This window comes from Talpa europaea, assembly GCF_964194135.1.
Source record: "Talpa europaea genome assembly, chromosome: 7".
Lineage (NCBI taxonomy): Eukaryota > Metazoa > Chordata > Mammalia > Eulipotyphla > Talpidae > Talpa > Talpa europaea.
In genome coordinates, this window is record NC_140074.1 from 91860250 (window position 1) to 91874975 (window position 14726).

Sequence of the window (14726 nt, forward strand, 5' to 3'; positions counted from 1 at the left end):
ACGGGCCTCCCCGGTGGCGCAGCGGTTGAGCGCTGGGTTGCGAAGCTGCCCGCAGCCTCTGCAGCGCCCGTTCGATCCCCGGCTGCTCCCCGGCCACCAGAGGAGGGTCCCACATGGCGCGCAGACCTCTCCTGCCGCCCGCTGCTCCCCTCAGCAGTGTACCTCGGTCCTTCTGCCTGCTCTGCTCCCCGCTCTGGCTCTGGTGAATTCTCTCACCCTCCCGCGCTTCTGACTGTACCCAGTGCTTGTATGCATGTATGTATAAATCAATCAATCAAAATAAATAAATAAATAAATTAAAAAAAAAAAAAAAAAAAAAAAAAAACAAAAAGCAACAGACATCAGAGATCCAGTTCCAGCTGTTAACTCATTGAATTTGTCCATATCTGCTTCCCCTCTCTGAGCCTAGATTTTTTATTTTATTTTTTTTTAAATGATTTATTTATTTATTCATTCATTCATTCAAGCACTGGATACAGTTGGAAGCGCGGGAGGGTGAGAGGATTCACCAGAGCCAGAGTGGGGAACAGAACAGGCAGAGTGATGAAATACACTGCTGAAGGGAGCAGTGAGCACAACAGGAGAGGTCTGCGCGCCATGTGGGACCCTCACCGGTGGCCGGGGATCGAACTGGCACTGCAGAGGCTGCGGGCAGCTTCACAGGCCAGTGCTCAACCGCTGCACCACCAGGGGAGGCCCAGAGCCTAGATTTTTTAAAAAAGATTTATTTATTTATGCATACAAGAACTGGGGTACAGGCCAGAGGTGTGGGGGTGAGAGGATTCACCAGAGACAGAGTGGAAAGCAGAACAGGTGGATTGACTGAAATACACTGCTGAGAGGAGCAGTGGGCAAGGTAGGAGAGGTCTGCTGCATCATGTGGGTCACCTCCCTGGCTGGGATCGAACTCGTATTGCAGTGACTGTGGATAGCTTCATAGTATTGTGTCTTAACTCCTTGCACCACCAGGGATGCCTCTGAGCCTAGATTTTTTGATTTATAAAATGGGGATTATATTGGGCCTCCTCAGTGGTGCGGTGGGTTGAGCGCAGTGCTGTGAAGCTGTCCGCAGCCTCTGCAGTGCAGGTTTGATTCCCAGCCTGCCAGGGAGATACCCACATGGCTCAGCAGGCCTCTCCTGTCTTGCCCGCTACTCCCTTCAGCAGTGTTTTCAGTCATCTGCCTGTTCTGCTCCCTGCTCTGTCTCTGGTGAGTTCTCTCATCCTCCTGTGCCTCTGGCCTATACCCCAGTTCTTGTATAAATAAATAAATCTTTTTTTTTTTTTTTAAAGTATTGAGGCCTCCCTGGTGGCGCAAGGTGTTAAGACGCAACCTATGAAACTATCCGCATCCACTGCAGCATGAGTTCGATCCCTGGCCAGGGAGCTACCCACATGGCACAGCAGACCTCTCCTGACTCGCCAGCTGCTCCCCTCAGCAGTGGATTTCAGTCAATCTGCCCGTTCTGTTCCCCACTCTGTCTCTGGTGAATCCTCTCACCCCCCTCATTCCTCTGGCCTGTACCCCAGTTCTTGTATGCATAAACAAATAATTTTTGTCAGTATTTTTTTATTATTTTATTATATATATTTTTTACATCATTTTTCATTTTTTTTTTTTTTAAAGATTTTTTTTTTTTTTTTTTAATAGAGGCATGTTTTTCTTTATTTGTTTGCTTGTTTGTTTTGTTTATACATGCACTGGGTACAGTCAGAAGCGCGGGAGGGTGAGAGAATTCACCAGAGCCAGAGCGAGGGGCAGAGCAGGCAGAAGGACCGAAGTACACTGCTGAGGGGAGCAGCGGGCTGCAGGAGAGGTCTGCGCGCCGTGTGGGACCCTCCTCCGGTGGCCGGGGAGCAGCCGGGGATTGAACCGGCACCGCAGAGGCCGCGGGCAGCTTCGCAACCCAGCACTCTACCGCTGCGCCACCGGGGAGGCCCCATTTTTCATTTTTGCACAGTGTATGCATTTTCATCTTGGTTATAGTCCCCATACAATTCCCACCCCCCTTGTTTTGATCTTACTCCCTTCTCCTCCCCCCATAGTGTGTCTCTGGTTTATAGTTGCTTGTTGATTTTGATTTTTACTTTATTATAATTAGTCTTTTTCCTGGTCCCTTAATAAATAATTAATCTTAAAAAATAAATAAAAATAAAGTATTAAGTTTTTCTTTAAAAAAAGAAAATAAAATGGAGGTTATAATATCACCATAGAGTTGGCGCCTCCCTGGTGGCACAAAGGGTTAAGTCTCAGCACTATGAAGCTATCTGCAGGTACTGCACGAGTTCAATTCCCACCAGGGAGGTGACCTACATGGCACAGCAGACCTCTCCTGTCTCACCTCAATGGTGTATTTCAGTCAGTCCACCTGTTCTTCTCCCAACTCTGTCGCTGATGAATCCTCTCACTGGCCCATCCCACCCCCCCGCATCCCCAGCATCTCTAGCCTGCACCCCAGCTCTTGTATGCATAAATAAATAAATCTTAAAAAAAAAACAATATCACCACAGAAATTTGTTGTGAGGACTCCATTAAATAATACTGTATATATTAGAATTTCCATAAGTGATAAGGACAAAAGGAATATCTTTTATTATAATATTTGGTCTTTTGTTTTCAGTTCCTGAAATAGCCCCAGAGTTATTAAAGGTGTCTTGTGTTATAGCAAGTGTCAAAACCTTTTCACCACACCTGAGTTTATGTTACTAAGATGACTTCTGGGAAGCCCTAGGGTTGGAGACTGGTTGCCAGGGGAAACAACCCCAGTAGATCTGCCTGGTTCTGCTCCCTGCTCTGTCTCTACCCACTAACTTTTGAGAGGAGAGAGGAGCTGGAGATTGAGTCAAGGATTTAATCAATCCTGCCCACTAAGGAGGCCTCCATAAAAACCTCAAAGTGGGGCCTTCTCGTGGCACAGGGGTGGGGGGCAGAGCTATCAAGGTACTGCCGGCCACTACAGCACGAGTTCGATCCCCTGCCAGCCAGGGAGCAACCTACACGGCACAGCAGACCTCTTCTGTCTTGCCCATTGCTCCCCTCAGCAGTATACATTTCAGTAGATCTGCCTGTTCTGCTCCCCACTCTGTCTCTGGTGAATCCTCTCACCCCCCACATCTCTGGCTTACACCTCGATTCTTGTATGCATAAATGAATAAATCTTAAAAAAAAAAACGCAAAGGACTGGTTGCAAGGGCTTTTTTTTTTTTACAGTTATTTATACATACAAGAATTGGGGTACAGGCCAGAGTATGGGGGGGTAAGAGGATTCACCAGAGACAGAGTGGGGAACAGAAGAGGCAGACTGACTGAAATACACTGCTAAGGGGAGCAGCGGGAGAGTCAGGAGAGGTCTGCTGCACCATATGGGTCACCTCCCTGGCTGGAAATAGAACTCATGCTGCAGTGGTTGTGGATAGCTTCATAGTGGTGACGCTTAACCCCTTGTGCCACCAGGGAGGCCCTGTGCTTCTCCTTTTTTTTTTTTTTTTTTTAAGATTTATTTATTTATGCATACAAGTTAGAGTGGGGAACAGAACAGGCAGATCTGCAGAAAAACACTGCTGAGGGGAGCAATGGGTGTGACAGGAGAGGACTGCTGCACCATGTGGGTCACCACCCCGGCCAGGGATGAAACTCAAGTCACAGTGGCTGGTGATAGCTTGATAAAGCTGTGTCTTTAACCCCTGTGCCACCAGGGAGGCCCCTGCAAGGGCTCCTTGATTGGTGATACGTGCAGGTGCTGGGAGAGAAGTGAGCACAGGGAAGGTAAGGAAGAACTTTCCCTGTGCTGCTTTTTCATCTGGCTGCTCCTGAGATACAACCTTTTGTAATAAATCGAAATGTAGTAAGCAAACTCTTCTTGAGTTCTGTGGGCCACTCTAGCAAATTAATTGAACCTGGAGAAGCAGCTGTGGAATGTGGGACTTATAGCCAGTTGGTCAGAAGCACAGGGGAACTACTGAGACTTGCAGCTGGCATCTGAAGTGTGGTGGGAGGGAACAGTCTTGTGGAACTCCCCTTAATCCATGGAATGTGACACTTTCCAGTTTGATAGGAGTAGAATTGAGACAAATTGCAGGATACTCTGTTGATGTAGCAGGATTGCTTAATGCTTGTGTGTGGCCTATCCACACAGATGGTGTCAGAAGTGAAGCAGAGCATTGAGAATGGAGGAGATACACAATGAAAATAAGTTTTTTCTTTGCATATTCTATAGAGATCTAGCCTTCAGGGGACCTCCCTGGTGGCCTAGGGGTTCATTCTCAGCACTATTACCACTAAGGCCTGAGTTTGATCCCAGTAAGGAGCTGACCCACATGGCGCAACAGACCTCTCCTGTCTTTCCCACTGCTCCCTTCAGCAGTGTATTTCAGTCAGTCTGCCTGTTCTGCTCCCCACTCTGTCTCTGGTGAATCCTCTCAACACTTCACCCCCACACCTCTGGCCTACATCATGCATAAATAAATAAATCTTTTAAAAAATGTGATAAATTATGGGATGTGTATAGAAACTCCATTTGTGATAGCAAGTTTGGTAAAATAATAAACCAACTTTAAAATAATTAGTAAATGGGCCTCCCCGGTGGCGCAGCGGTTGAGCGCTGGGTTGCGAAACTGCGCGCGGCCTCTGCGGCGCCGGTTCTATCCCCGGCTGCTCCCCGGCCACCAGAGGAGGGTCCCACATGGTGTGCAGACCTCTCCTGCCGCCCGCTGCTCCCCTCAGCAGTGTACTTCGGTCCTTCTGCCTGCTCTGCTCCCCGCTCTGGCTCTGGTGAATTCTCTCACCCTCCCGCGCTTCTGACTGTACCCAGTGCATGTATAAACAAAACAAACAAACAAACCAGCAAACAAATAAATAAAGCATGCCTCTATAAAAAAAAAAAATTAGTAAATGAAAACAAAAGCCTGAGAAGTGTCAGACCAAGGAAAGAGGGTTTTAAAATGAGAGCAGGGGCCTCTCTGGTGGTGCAGGGGTTTAAGACAGCACTATCAAGGGCCTCCCCAGTGGCACAGCGGTTGAGCGCTGGGCTGTGAGGCTGCCTGCAGCCTCTGAAGCTCCGGTTAGATCCCCGGTCGCTGGCGAGGGGCCCACATGGCGTGCAGACCTCTCCTGCCACGCCTGCTGCTCCCCTCAGCAGTGTGTTTCGTCAGTCTGCCTGTTCTGCTCCCCACTCTGGCTCTGGTGCATTCTCTCACCCTCCCGCACTTCTGACTGTACCCAGTGCTTGTATAAATAAATAAATAAATCTAAAAAAAAAAAAAAGACAGCTCTATCAAAATGGGAGCAGGAAAACAGTCAGAGAAAGGTGGAAGCTACAGTGGTATCTTCTGCTTGAGTGAAAGCCAGGCCTTGGGAGCACCCAATCTGTGGGTCAGTGGGAAACAGGACAGGGCATAGTGAATAGATGGTTGCGAAAACCCAGAGAAGGTTGGAGACAGGTTGGGAATGGAGGGAACGGGGCTTAGACTGGGCTAATGAGTTTTGACCTAAAGTGTGTGGTGCATGGCGCAGCAGACCTCTCCTGTCTCACCCACTGCTCCCCTCAGCAGTATATTTCAGTAGATATGCCTGTTCTGCTCCCTGCTCTGTCTCTGGTGAATCCTCTCATCATCTCCCTCTGCCGCACACCTCTGGCCTACACCCCAGCTCTTGCATGCATGAATAAATAAAAACAAATCTTTAAAAAAGAATAAAATAAAGTATGTGTAGTGATGGCTTGGGAGGGTAGAGATTAGCATTCGATCCTTCCCTAGGCTAGGTACCAACTCATCACAGTTTGCCAGTTGGGGGTGGGAGCTTGGGGACTGCCTTGCTTAACATTAAAAGTCCCTCCTCCTGGGAATTTCCTCAGACCTGGTTTCAAAACCAGAATGGTTGCTGTCTGCTCCCAGGTTGCTACCATTCAAAATTCATTAGTCGTTGCCAGTCCTGGATTAGATTATATATTTTTCATTCAACAAACTTTGCTAGTGCAACAGGGTGGTCCCCAGGAAAGGGGGAGGTTCCCTACCCCACCCAAGGGAGGGTGGAGCTGAGCAGGAAGAGAAGCTGGAGAAGAGACTGAGGAAGGAAGCAGGATGGAGCCAGGAGACCTGGAAGAGGCGCATGGAGCCTAGAGACACGTGAAGAAACTGCGCTTGTCTTTTGGTCGTGGACTGGGTGACACAGATGTGGGTGAGACCCGTGGGGAGGTGACAATGGCAGCTTTTATCTTGATGTTGGTTTTGCTCTTTTCCTTCCGGGCTTGTCTGGTTGTTTCTGACCCTTTTCTGTGGGTCCCCACTGGAAGATGCTTTAGACTTGTGGCAGGCTTTGGGGCCTTGTTCTGGGCCGATCCCATATGGATGGAGTTTTACCCACGAGGGGACGGGTAACTTTGGGTGCTTCATTTAGAAACTAGACTCTTTGCCTTACCTGTATTGTTTCCTAGTTTTATTAAAGTTCCTTCCCATTAAAGTCTCATGTTTTGTGTTGATGCGGCGGATGGCAGAACCCATTTAGAATAGGCAGGTTTGCGGGGTTTGGGCTGCCCCCTCCCTGTCCTATAACACTAGCACTGGAAATAAGATGACTGGTAAAGCACACAGTCCCAACCCTTGCAGACCATGCGAAATTCTTTGTTTGTACTTAGGTGATATTAATCAAACCAGGCCTCCAGAAAAAAAAACAAGCAAAAAGCCTTATTTCTCCTCTTCACAACAGTAGAAAATTTGAGAAAAAAAGTGTAAAAAGAGAAGGGAAAAATCATACTGGCAGATTTCCTTTTGGTATTTTTCCTACATATTTCCCAAGTCACTTCCGATCAGTGTCCAAAAAAACTCAAGTTAATTTTAATTTTGGCCGCGAACCAAGAACAAAAAGGTTAAGTGTGTTGAATTAATTTTTCAAGCCAAAGTTAAAAGCTCGGAGGATGATTTGTGTCTCCAAGGGTCCAATCCCTGTTTTTTTCCATTAGCAGGTGTGATCACAGGCCCAGCCCGGTGGGGAATGACATTCCCTCTCCTCAGCAAGACTTCTGCTTTACAATAACTTCTTTCTTTTTACAAATTAAAATGCTACATTCACCTGATAAGAAATCAAGAACAGAGGAATTAGGATGAAAACAACAGTCAGTGCCTCCCTACCCCACCCTACCCACTCCCAGGTCCTAGAAGCAACTGTTCTTAATAGTTTCTGTTTTTAGTTCTTCTGGAAGTTACTTCCTAAATCCTAACTGAAATTTTCATACTTCACTGGAAGTGAGATTGGAAGTGTCCTGAGGCAGAGACACAGGGATGGGACTCAAGGACAGAACTTTCCTGTTCCCCTTGCTTTTATCTTTCCAATGCTCTTCTCTTCCCGATGTTGACTCTATTATTTTTTTGTTTCTATTAATTATTTTGATATTAAGTAAACCTCTATTGTTCCATATACTTTTGTCAGTGTCTCTGGGAAAGAGGTCAGTTTATAACTCTACTTTCTCTCCTTACTCCTCAGTGCAAACTTTTCTCAGCTTCCTATTTACAAACTCTAGACTTTGAGTATTTTTAGTCTTTCCTGCAATCACAACTAAGTCTTCCAGATTTTTCTCCAGGATGACTCTTAAAGTTGAAATCCAGTGAACAGTACTTACATTATTATGGACATAGGAATATTGGTCAAGTTCAGGTTGAACAGTAGGCAGGATTAATACTTTCTCCTCTATGCCCTCAATCCCACAATCCAGAAGAATGAGTCAAGCATTAAGATCTTGAGCTGAGGGCCTTGCCGGTGGCACAGTGGGTTGAGCACAGTGCTATGAAGCCATCTGCAGCTTGTGCAGCGCAGGTTCGATTCCAGCCAGCCAGGGAGATTTCCACATGGTGTGGCAGACCTCTCCTGTCTTGCCCGCTGCTCCGCTTGTTGTAGAGCAACCCCGATACAAAACGGGGTGCCTGACTGTGGGTCCTCACCCGCGCGCTTAAAAGGACTTATCAATGCTCTACTGCAGGCACACGCGAAAGGTTCATAAAAGGTTTATTTACAAAGGGAAGGGGAAATGAGGAAATGTACAGCTCTGGGAGAAAAGTGGGAGACAAAGTTTTAAATGAGTCCTACCCGATCCGCCGATCAGGAATCCCAAAATGGCGCTCTGAGAGCTGGCCGCCAGCCAGGAGCCGTGAAGCCAGGAGGCGAGCGATCGCGAGCCAGAGAGAGCCCAAGGCCCACGTGCTTGGTTTTTTTATATCCAACCTGGCTGCCCAACTCCACCCTCAGGTCCCAGCCACCCTCCCTTGGTGGTGATGGGATTTGTCTTTCCCAGAGTCTTGATGGCTTTAGTCTGGAGTGGGGTGTATGGGTTTAACTCAGGACATCATTTCCCCCTAACACCCTCAGCAGTGCTTTTGGTCCATCTGCCTGTTCTGCCCCCAGTTCTGTCTCTCGTGAATCCCCTTACCCTCTGGCACCTCTGGCCTGTACCCCAGCTATTGTATAAATAAAAAATAAATCTTAAAAAAAAAGATCTTGAATCGATAATGTATCAATTAAACATAATCATGTCATATTATACCTTACTTTTTCTTTTTCTTTTTTTTTAAGATGTACTTATTTATATAAGCACTGGGTACTGTCAGAAGCGCAGGAGGGTGAGAGAATTCACCAGAGCCAGAGTGGGGAACATAACAGGCAGACTGAGGAAATACACTGCTGAGGGGAGCGGCGGGCATGGCAGGAGAGGTCTGTCGCGCCATGTGGGACCCTTGCCAGCAACGGGGATCGAACCGGTGCTGCAGAGGCTGTGGGCAGCTTCACCGCCCAGCGCTCAACCGCTGCGCCACCAGGGGAGGTCCACTTTTTCTTATAATAAATGATTTTCTTTAGTTTTAGAGTTTTACTTGAGATGGGAATTGATTTTCCTTCTTCTTAAACTATCAATTTTTTATCAAGTTATCATTATATTGCTTCTCAGCCTTTGGCTAAGAACAAGTGAAGTTATCATTATGCCATTTATTCAGTTCAAAAAGCCCAATTTTGGGGCCTCCCTGGTGGCACAAGGGGTTAGGCACAACACTGTGAAGCTATCCACAGCCACTGCAGCACAGTTTGATCCTCTTCCAGGAAGGTGACTTACATGGCACAGCAGACCTCTCCTGTCTTGCCCGCTGCTCCCCTCAGCACTGTATTTAGTCAGTCTGCCTGTTCTGTTCCCCACTCTGTCTCTGGTGAATACTCTCACCCCACACAACTCTGGCCAGTACCCCAGTTCTTGTATGCATAAATAAATAAACCTTTAAAAAAAATGAACATCCTTGGCTGTCACTCCCTTCTCCCATTTGACTCTATTTTTTTATTATTTTATTTCGGTGGCATCTGAGGAGGAATTAGAGACAAAGGCCTGGCTTAGGATCACAAATCTTATTTTATTTTCTAATTGTTCCAGTATCTAGCACCCCTGTTTATAGTAGTTGTGCTCATTCATCAAGCTCAGTGAAGCTAAAGAGCTATTTACTAAACATCAAGTTTATGTCACAAACATAGGACTTGTGTGTTTAATCCCAGAGGTCTGACTTCAAGGGTCTTGGCCTCAGAGGTAACAAGGGGGCTGGTAAGCTGAGGAAGAAAACAAATATTAAATAACAAAAATCTAACTGAGCTAATTTTAAAGATCTAATTAGCTTAATATTAAAATAATTGTGAATCACGCAGCCTTCCATTTAATAAGCAGAAGACAGCTCTGGAAATCTGCATAAAGTGAAAGGTTTTTAAAGGCAGAAAAGGGGCAACATACGGGAAGAGGGAATACTTTCAGGCTTAGGTAACCTACCTATGGGAAAAAGTGTGGCAGATTATCTCATCTTCTCTTGAGAGGGAAAAGTTACTTCACTATGTGGACCAGAAAATTCAATACTGACCAGTTAGGACTACATTCCTGGAGAGGTTGAAACCTCAGGGAGTTTGAAACCACAACTAGGTTAAGTATTAAGTCTTGGTGGGCTTAGCCCATATGGGGCCTGTCCTTCTCTTTCTAACCCCAAGATACTTCAAGAAAGAACCTTCACCTGGGTAGGGATTTTCCAGCTGGGGAGCTCTCTGGTCACCTAAAGAAGGAAGCTTATGGCAAAAACAGATTCCCATGGCTAAAAGTTCAAGACCTTACTCAGCACCAGCCTCTCTCAAGATTGCACACAATCTCTCTTCAGGCTTTTTTTTTTTTAAATATTTATTTATGCATACAAGAACTGGGGTACAGGCCAGAGGTGTGGGGGTGAGAGGATTCACCAGAGACAGAGTGGAGAACAGAACAGGCAGACTGACTGAAATCCACTGCTGAGGGGAGCAGCAGGCGAGCCAGGAGAGGTCTGCTGCGCCATGTGGGTAGCTCCCTGGCTGGGGATCAAAATTGTCCTGCAGTGGCTGTGGACAGCTTCATAGGTTGTGTCTTAACTCCTTGCGCCACCAGGAAGGTCCTCGTCAGGCTTTTTTCAGTTCATCACCTGGCTCAGACCACAGTCTCTAGTACCAATTTGCATCTCACTTTTCTTTCCTTGACTTTTTCTAACTCTTGCCCAATAACCTCAGAAATACCTTTTCCATTCCATCAATCCTTTCTTCATGTCATCTGTGTACACCCACATAACCCTAGCCATAGTGTTAGGGGGAAATGATGTCCTGAGCTAATTCCATATAGGCTTTGTGGACTCCACTCCCAGTCCAGACTAAAGCCATCAAGACATTGGGAAAGACAAATCCCATCACCACCAAAGGGAAGATGGCTGGGACCAGAGGGGAGTTAAGCAGCCAGGTTGGGTATGAAAACCAAACACATGGGCCTTGGGCTGGCTCGCTGTTGCTCGCCTCCTGGCTTCACGGCTCCTGGCTTGTTACAGTAAATGCCGTGAGTGATTCCCCTCCCTCGTATGAACAGTGCCTTCGGCTGCAAGCCAGGAGCCGTGAAGCCAGGAGGCGAGCAAAAGCGAGCAACAGCGAGCCAGCCCAACGCCCACGTGTTTGGTTTTCATGCCCAACCTGGCTGCTTAACTCCACCCTCAGGTCCCAGCCACCTTCCCTTTGGTGGTGATGGGATTTGTCTTTCCCAATGTCTTGATGGCTTTAGTCTGGAGTGGGGGTGGAGTCCACAAAGCCTGTATGGGATTAGCTCAGGACATCATTTCCCCCTAACAATAGCTATTAAGCACAGAATAATGCCAACTAAATTCTTGCATCAAGGAAAAAAGGTATATCACAAGGTTTTGGTTTTTTTTTTAAGATTTATTTTTATTATCTATTTATTTATTTATACAAGCACTGGGTACAGTCAGAAACACGGGAGGGTGAGAGAATTCACCAGAGCCAGAGTGGGGAGCAGAGCAGGCAGAAGGACCGAAGTACACTGCTGAGGGGAGCAGCGGGCGGCAGGAGAGGTCTGCGCGCCATGTGGGACCCTCCTCCGGTGGCCGGGGAGCAGCCGGGGATCAAACCAGTGCTGCAGAGGCTGCGAGTAGCTTTGCAACCCAGCGCTCAACTGCTGCGCCACCGGGGAGACCCCAGGTATATCACAGGTTTGAAATTAGTCAGTGTCATTAAGCTATAGAGATCCTGGAAATGACCAGAATTCCTTCTGGGTTTTCCACCAAAGTCCTTTATGCTCCTTCTGCCTTCCTGTATTAAATGTCACTCTCAGGCCTCCCTGTTGGCGCAGGCGGTTGAGCACCACACTATGAAGCTGTCCACAGCCTCTGTAGCGATGGTTAGATCCCTGCCAGCCAGCAAGAATCCCAGATGGCACAGCAGACCTCCCCTGTTTCGCCCACTGCTCCCCTCAGCAGTGTATTTTTCGTCAGTCTGCCTGTTCTGTTCCCCACTCTGTCTTGGTGAATCCTCTCACCCTCCCGCACATTGGCCTGTATCCCGGTTCTTATATAAATAAATAAATCTTTAAAAATAAATAAATAAATGTCACCCTCTAGAAGCCCAAATGAAGCATTTGTCCACTCAAGAGTGTCCCTGTTTGCCAGACACTGTGTTAGGCACTGAATATGGAGAAGACATATGTGGTCCCTGTCCCCTTGGAGCTTTCAGTTTAATCAACCAACAAATGAAGGTTGGCAACTGAAACCATGTCCCCTCACACAGCTTATATTTAACCATGACTCTTCCACTCTCTTCACTGACAGAGCTAGTATTCCAAGAGACTTTTATCCAGCATCAGCTGGGGCCTCCCTTAGTGGTGCAAGGGGTTAAGACTCAGCACTGTGAAGCTATCCACAGCCACTGCAGCACGCGTTTGATTCCCGGCCTGGGAGGAGACCCACATGGCGCAGCAGAGCTCTCCTGACTCGCCCGCTGCTTCCGTAAGCAGTGTATTTCAGTCAATCCATTTGTTCTGTTCCCCACTCTGTCTCAGGTGGATCCTCTCACCCCCCACATGTCTGGCCTGTACCCCAGTTCTTGTATGTATAAATAAATAAATCTTTTTTTTTAAAAAAAGAAAGCATCAGCTGACATTTTGTAGCCTCAGGCTACTTGAACCCCCACCTCGAAATCATGCTATGTTCATTCTAAATGATTATACCTTGACCCTGTTTAATTACAACAATCCAATAGAGTTAATTTTCAGGATCTACCTGGCTTTATGAATCAGGCATCCCATCTAGTAAGCAGAAAGTAGCTCAGAAAAACTTGCAAATATGAAAGGCAGGGCCTTCCTGGTGGCACAAGGGGTTAAGACGCAACCTAGGAAGCTATCCACAGCCACTGCAGCACAAGTTCTGTTAGGGGGAAGTGATGTCCTGAGTTAATCCCATACAGGCTTTGTGGACTCCACCCCCACTCCAGACTAAAGCCATCAAGACTCTGGGAAAGACAAATCCCATCACCACCAAGGGAGGGTGGCTGGGACCTGAGGGTGGAGTTGGGCAGCCAGGTTGGATATAAAAAACTAAACATGTGGGCCTTGGGCTCTCTCTGGCTCGCGATCGCTCGCCTCCTGGCTTCATGGCTCCTGGCTGGCGGCCAGCTCTCAGAGCGCCATTTTGGGATTCCTGATTGGCGGATCGGGTAGGACTCATTTAAGACTTTGTCTCCCACTTTTCTCCCAGAGCTGTACATTTCCTCATTTCCCCTTCCCTTGTAAATAAACCTTTTATGAACCTTTCGCGTGTGCCTGCAGTAGAGCATTGATAAGTCCTTTTAAGCGCGCGGGTGAGGACCCACAGTCAGGCACCCCGTTTTGTATCGGGGTTGCTCTACAACAGTTCGATCCCCGGACAAGGGGCTACCCACATGGCGCAGCAGACCTCTCCTGTCTCACCCTCTGCTGTCCTCAGAAGTGTATTTCACTCAATCTGCCTGTTCTGTTCCCCACTCTGTCTCTGGTGAATCTCTCACCACCACCACCCCCCTCCACTTCTGGCCTTACCCCAGTTCTTGTATGCATAAATAAATAAATCTTTAAAAAAAATGAAAGTCAGAAAGAATGAGATAAGGAAAGGGGGATAACTTCAGACTTAGGTAATTTACTGATGGGTTATAGGAAAGGTTATTTCATTGGTGCTGACCAAAGAATTCCATACTGACTAGATAAGATTACATTCCTGGGGGAGGTTGAAACCAGTTAGGTTATATACCAGGTCTTGTGGGCTTAGCTTAGGGCCTTTATTTTGGGACTGTCGTTTTCTGTGTAACAGCTCTTACCCAACTCTAATCAAGCCCTGCTCCTTCTCAAGCATTGAAAGAACTGCCTTAAACCAGGCTTCAAAGTCTCAATACATGGCATGGCCTTTCTTATCTCCCTGTGAGGCATTTTCAGACTGTCAAGGGCTAAGCAATAAATTCCGCTTTGCCTTATCAACAGGATGTTCTAGTGGTATTTGGGCATTTGTCAACATTTGACAGGTGCTGGGAAAACAGTAGTGGATGATGTCTTCACAGAGTTTACATTCTAGAGAGGGACAACAGACAGATAAGCCAGGAATGTGATTTTACATTCTACCATGTAGCTCGGGAGATAGGAGCCAAATACATCATTACAAATTGTGATGACTAAGAAATAAAGGGCACCAGAACAGAGAATAATCAGGGCCATGGGGAGTCCTAATTGTGAACCACGATCTGGAAAACTCTTTGAAGTGATTTAAACTGGAGCTAGAAGTGGTCTGAGTGTTGCAAGTAAAGGGAATATGAGCTGTGGAGACCCAGAGAACCCTTCAGCAGGTTCCACAACAGAAAAGAAACCTCCCAAGCCTGGAGTGGGGGGGTGGAGAGGCAGCAGAGGCAGCAGGCTGGAGGCCCTGCCCTGACTTATTCCTTAGTACAACTTTTCCCCTTTGAATTATTACTCTTGCAGCAAGATCGTTTCCTAAAACTTTTCACGACAAATAATGCAAGTGAACATTACAGGATAAACTTCTGAGGGTCTTACTCTGTACAAAAGTGTCTCCCTGGCAAAAAAGGGTCCAGCTTTTACCTAATTCATTCGAAGGGCTGGAGTGGCTCCACCTGAGGGGGACTGCGGTTTCCAGAGGAGAAGACTTGGGGAACACCCTCAGGGGGTGTGTTTGGCACAAGGCCGGGAGAGAGCTGCTCTCTTCAGCTATAGGACGCTCAAGTTTAAATCAACTAGCCAAGGATTTGCTGAAAAGAGTGAACGCAAGACCCCAGGCCAGCGACGTTCCTTGCAGGAGGCTCCAGCGGCTGGGGAAAAAACCCGAACTTTGACTGAGGAGGAGCAAGGGCAGCCTGGCGGTGGGTTACCTTGGTTCAGAGCG

General features: G+C 47.2%; 1 pseudogene across 1 annotated transcript in view; it reads right to left on the reverse strand.

Moving 5' to 3' along the window:
- The window catches only part of LOC311173822 (large ribosomal subunit protein eL27-like), a 754061-nt pseudogene that overhangs the window by 6631 nt on the left and 732704 nt on the right, over positions 1–14726 (reverse strand). The gene's annotated exons all lie outside the window — the stretch shown is intronic.